The sequence below is a fragment of the Silurus aristotelis genome (genome assembly GCF_946808225.1).
Source record: "Silurus aristotelis genome assembly, chromosome: 1".
NCBI classification, from domain to species: Eukaryota; Metazoa; Chordata; class Actinopteri; order Siluriformes; family Siluridae; genus Silurus; species Silurus aristotelis.
This window is the reverse complement of record NC_139574.1, coordinates 41,531,661-41,537,687: the sequence shown is the minus strand read 5'-3', so window position 1 is coordinate 41,537,687 and position 6,027 is coordinate 41,531,661. Positions and strand designations below refer to the sequence as shown.

The 6,027-nt window shown below is 36.5% G+C and overlaps 1 long non-coding RNA gene across 1 annotated transcript; it reads right to left on the bottom strand.

The window, feature by feature from the left end:
* Positions 1 to 3,470: 3,470 nt before the first annotated feature.
* Positions 3,471 to 4,412, bottom strand: LOC310725655. The gene is made up of 2 exons (XR_014533460.1): positions 4,290 to 4,412; positions 3,471 to 3,596 (listed from the first exon to the last, which is right to left on the bottom strand). It is a non-coding gene; the product is annotated as an uncharacterized lncRNA (long non-coding RNA).
* Positions 4,413 to 6,027: the final 1,615 nt, after the last annotated feature.

Below are 6,027 nucleotides of genomic sequence, written 5' to 3'. Positions count from 1 at the left end.
CAAATCAGACTCTGGACTGTACGAATGCTATTTGTTCTGTTATTGAACTAGAAACAGTGAATGTTGAGATGTTTGGAAACAAAAGTTTCTTTTTCTTGAGTGAGACTGCTGAAAAAATTAAGGAGACAGAATGTTTTATGTTACAGATTTTGTTAGAACTGTGGAATCGAGTCATTTACCAGTGAATCTATTGATTTAGTCTTAATTGAATTGAAACCAGTGAACCGACTCTTCTGGACCTTATTATTTTTAAATTTTTTTTTTTTTTTTAACCGAGTTACTTGAACTTAATCTTCAGAGTTTAAATTAACAAACAAAACTGAATGGATTGAGTTATTAAAATTAATTTATTGAATTAAATTATTTTGTAATGTGTTGAATGCCAAAGTGTTATTTCTGATGTTTTTGAATAACTGAGGTTGTTAAAAGTTTTATTTTAACAGTAGATGTTATAAGACTTCATTCTAACTAAACTTTTATTTTTAGTTAGGATTTAAATGAAGTCCAAAACTTTATTAAAATAAACAAAACACAACAAAATTAAAAATATTAAATTTTCATTAAACATTACAATAATTATAGATTTGTACTTTATTATATGTAAGACATGTGCTCACATGCTGAATCTAAACCTGACCAGAGCTTTACAGATTTTTGCTCTCCAGTGCTGCCATTTCCTGTTCCTCAGGAATTATTGAGGACGTTGTAAGGATGGTCAGATCTTTCCATGAGGTCAGACCCCGAGAACTGCCATGCAACAGAACATTAAACTTTCTAATCTGAGGAGAAGATCTCTTTTATTTGAGGAGAGGAAGACATCTGTTCAGCAGCCCACTCACCCATCCTTGAGCCCCCTCTTTCCCTCCTGGGGATATGACCGGGTCATGGAAAGATGATTAAGAAGTTCCTGGAATTTAAGCTACTATACTTGCATACTGCAGTTATTATAATTTAGGAATGTATTAATTTTAACTTTTGTTTGGTATCATTTTAAAGGTCTCAGTGGGATTGGAAATATGATCTCAGTACAATATCAGTAGAACAGACCAAAAATAAAGATCTCAGGTTTGGGGAAAATTCTGTCCTACTGATGCGAGATTTGTCCCGGAGAAGATCTTTATCAGGTGTTAGTTTTTTGTTTTTGTATTTTTTTACCACAGGAGGTTTTTGGTTTTTAGGTCACCTCCAGTCCCAACTAACTATCTATCTATCTATCTATCTATCTATCTATCTATCTATCTATCTATCTATCTATCTATCTATCTATCTATCTATCTATCTATCTATCTATCTATCTATCTATCTATCTATCTATCTATCTATCTATCTATCTATCTATCTATCTATCTATCTATCTATCTATCTATCTATCTATCTATCTATCTATCTATCTATCTATCTATCTATCTATCTATCTATCTATCTATCTATCTATCTACAAGAAATTAAAAATAGCTCCTACAGTGAAATAAATGGTTTTTATTGTCATTTTAATGATAGGTCCCCTGGTGGTCTAGTGGTTAAGATGCAGCGCTCCCACCGCTGCGACCCGGGTTCGATTCCCGGTCAGGGAACCATCCCCAGCCACTCTTAGTGCCGGTCCCAAGCCCGGATAAATTGGGGAGGGTCCCAAGCCCGGATAAATTGGGGAGGGTTGCGTTAGGAAGGGCATTCAGCGTAAAACATGTGCCAAATCAAACGTGCAGAGGATCCGCTGTGGCGACCCCTAACGGGAGAAGCCGAAAAGAAAGTTTTTATTGTCATTTTAATCATATGCTGTACAGTTAGTGCAGTACACAGTAAAACATAACAATATTGCTTAAGGACCGAAGTGCTCCATAATACAAGACAAAGTGACACAAAGCAACACAGAACTAAAATCTAAGTAAGATGTAAGGTGCCCACCCAATGGCCCAATGACGGAATCCACTGGTGTGGGTGAAGGTATGCTGTGTGTTAGTCTTTCGAGCGGCTGTAAAAGATTACTCAAATGGATTGCACTTTGTTACATGAATCTAATTTTTACCTCCAATCTGACTCCAATTTATAATAAAGATTTAATTTGAATATCTCTAATTTAAGCTAATCACCTTATTGGTTGCATTCCGTCTTTTCAATTAATCATTCGTTATGGATCCAGAGTTGCTTAGAACCTTGTGCTTGGCTAACGATACCTGCTCAAGGAGGCACATTGGCCAGTCCGAATCTTAGTCAGAGGATATAACGGTAAACTAATATTCTTTAACTAGACCTCTCAATGCTTGCTCATGCATAACGAATAATGTATTTAGCCACTTAGTTATATCTTGCTAAATCAGTGATAGTCAGAAATCAGAAGGTCTCAGACGTTGTGCTCTATGCTCCATCCGTTCATGAGCCTTCAGTTTGTATTATCCTGGTCGTAGATTTGCGGTAACACCAGGCTACATAATCAACTAGATATAAATGATTTCAGGAAGTTACAGAGTTAATCAAGAATTTTACATTTATTTGCCAGGCAATAAACAATAAACAAATGTCACATCTAAAACAAATAATAGAAGCATGACATGATCAGCATAAAACCAAATGTTTTAACAATGCAGTTTACTAAAGAAATGTTAAAGAATCACTGTACCTGGCAATAGAGACACACAGAGAAGTTCTGACTACAGAATGCTTGTTTCGCCAAATTTCCTTAAATACCGAAACCATCGTAAACACTTGTAAATTCAAAGTGATAAAAGTTTTGCAAACCCTTTCTTGGGACAGGATGTGACCTTTAAACCAAATGTCACCTAGAACACCTGGTAAGGATCTTCTCCGGGGCAACCCTTATGTCAGTAGGACAGAATTTCCCCAAACCTGGGGTCTGATATAGGACTGAGATCATATTTCCAATCACACCAAAACCTTTAAAATGATACCAAACATGTGAAGGTAAAATGTATACATTCCAAAATTGTAAATATTACAATATGCAGTAAAGTAGCTTGAATTCCGGGACCCTCTAACCCAGCCAACATTGTCATGTGGGCCCCATGTGGGTTTTTGATAGGCTGTCACTTGGTCCCTGCATGGGCAACCCAAATGGGGCCCAGAGAAATTTGTCGATCGGCTCCACATGGGCCCCATGTGTGTTAGCCCAGAGGGGCGACTGATGGGTCCATGGTGGGCTCTAAGTGGGACCTATATAGGTGTTCTTTATATGGGCCTATTTGGGTCCCAAATAGGTGTTAAAAATGGGGCCAAAGTGGGCTACAAAAAGGACCCTTATGGGGCCCACATAACTTAATCATGGGTCAACCCACAAATGGCCCCTTTATGGGGTTGTTATGGGACCACAGTGGGTGTCAAACCATTTCAAACCTCAGTTACAATGTAAAACTGTGCCTGACCAAACAAAGAACTAATAGTTGATTGTATGTGCTGCTCTATGATTAAAATTACATGGTTGATTATTTGAACTGTGAAAAATAAATGACTTTAACTCAGAATGTGTGAATCACATTTAATTTAAATTAATTCAAGTAAATAAAAACAGGAAACAGGAATAACAGAATTACTAATGTAGAATAGTTCACTGGTGGGTCTATGCAGATTCCTCAGCTGCACACCTACAAAACAGTAAAGAAAGAGAAGACAGAAAAGGCAATTTAGTACATTTTTTAATTCTACCATTCACAGCAGCATCTAAAAAAACAAGCATCAATATAATTAAGACATATCCTAGAATCTCATCAGTGAATTGTTTCCACCTCTGCCTCACACAGTAATAACTTATGCCGGGGGACCAGTCACGGAATCCAAAACTTATGAATGTAACAATTAAAATATCAACCTTGCGTCTGAACTTGACTCTTAAACAAATATTTGGGTTTTGCCAAAAGCCAGTGATTGAACAATGATTCTGATCAGCTGAAAGATGTAAGTCACACCTCGGATCACGGTGGCCCAGAAAGTTCAATTGAAGAAAACATATGCAAATACAAAAAACACCAGCAAATTAAGAAAATATCGTATAAACAACACGAGCTGCAAATCCTCACAAACGCAACTAAATACAGAAACGTCCTGCAAATCCTCACAACACAACCAATTCATTTGCACTGGTTGTGTTGTGAGGATTTGCAGCGTGTTTCTGTGTTTGGTTGTGTTGTGGGGGTTTGAAGCGTGTTTCTGTGCTTGGTTGTGTTGTGGGGGTTTGAAGCACGTGTTGTAAAACTTTTTTATTTATTTTTAGGCAAAAACACTGAACGGGATAAAATATTATTAATTGTGCAGCCCTAGCTATAGGTTATATGACTTACACTTCCGGCTGTACTGCCCTCTGATCATGGTCCCACTGGGCTCTCAAAGCACGGTTGCCTTCTGTCTCTTGCATTTGTGAACCATTTACCAAGCGCTTTCTCCAGCTCTTTCTTACTGACAGTTTTCATTAAACGGTTCTGCTTCAGGCTTCCTGTTAAGCGAAAAATTCATATAAAAGTAGAGCATGGTACTGCATCAACCAGGGCACAACCCATTATTTGTATGCATGCAATTTACATGAGCATAAGACTATCAGTCAAAAAAATAAAAAAATAAAAAAGACAAAAACTGATCTGACTGACTTTATGAACTGAGCAAAATGACGTTTATTATCTTTAACATAATCATAACGTATCATATTTTTAGTAATGTTTAGAAATTATATAAATATGAACGTTTTTTATCACCTCTACCTATTTCACCTAAATCACATTAAAATAATGTTAAGTATTGTCACAATCTCCTCAGAGCTTTTCTCTGTGTATTGTATATACACATGTTATTGAGGAAGTGAAAGAGAAAGAGACTCCACAGTGCTTTTACTGTTTCACCCTCCTGTTATCATGAGGACACTATATGGAGAAAACACGGTGAAAATGGTTTGAGAAGTCGTTATTTCCACATTTTAGTAGACAATGTCCTAGTTATCTGCTAATTATTAAGAATGTTCAGTTTTCCACAGGTGTTTATCTCTGAGGTAAACCAGTTCACTCTCCACACTTACCTTCTTTATATCGTGCCTGTAACTTTAATTACCACAAATCTTCAGAAGAATACAATAAATTAAAACAACAGTAAAATGTGATTAATTTAAAACAAAAGATAATTTCTTACCGTGACAGAGATGTCAGGTTATCCAGGTCAGGTCGGGTCAGGTTATCCAGGTCAGGTGATCAGTGGTAGTGAGTGATGACCGTTTCTTCAGAATGAGAAGGCGGGAACACAGGAGCCAATGAGAGACTCTGTGAGCTGCACAAGCGAATTGTTTTTTTTTTTTTTTTTTTTACTAAAAGGTCGTACTATGTTATTGTTAATATATAACATTTTTGTTTCGATCATATAAAACACGCAAAAACATATCAATTGAATTTATCATCAATTGAATAATATAGCTAAATATAGCCCAGATGTGGCCCATACAGGCCCTCGAATAAACAAAATAGGCAACCTAACTGGGGCCCACAACCCTGACTAAACTGGGGCCCACATTCAGCCCATCAAAGTGCCCACTCTGCTCCCATGCCCACACGATGCCCATATAATGTAGATAAATAGTACTAATAAACTACCCACTCTGTGCAATTTGTATAAGGTATTTCAGTGTGTAAACTAATCCTAATGTAATAGTGGGGCAAAAGTGTATTTATATACAAGTTAATCTGTATTATTTAGTTTTTGCAACACTGAGCTGCACACATATTCAAACCTGTAATGTTTGCTTATACTATACATTTAAATAAACCATATTAACTTGGTCAAAAAGCACATTGCACCATTTTCTTTATATTTAAGTGGAAATTAGTTGTCTAAAATTTGTATGCACACGTAATTTTCGTATGCAGCATGTAGTGTAAATATCCATTAGATTTTAGTTATTTTGGTTATTAATTAACTTTTATTTCCATTTGGTGATGAAGCTCGGGTGTTCTTGTATTCAGAGCAGTGAGAACTGCATACAATTCTAGACTGAGACTCCTGAAGTTACTGAGTGTCACAGTTGGACCCTGGAAACACAGA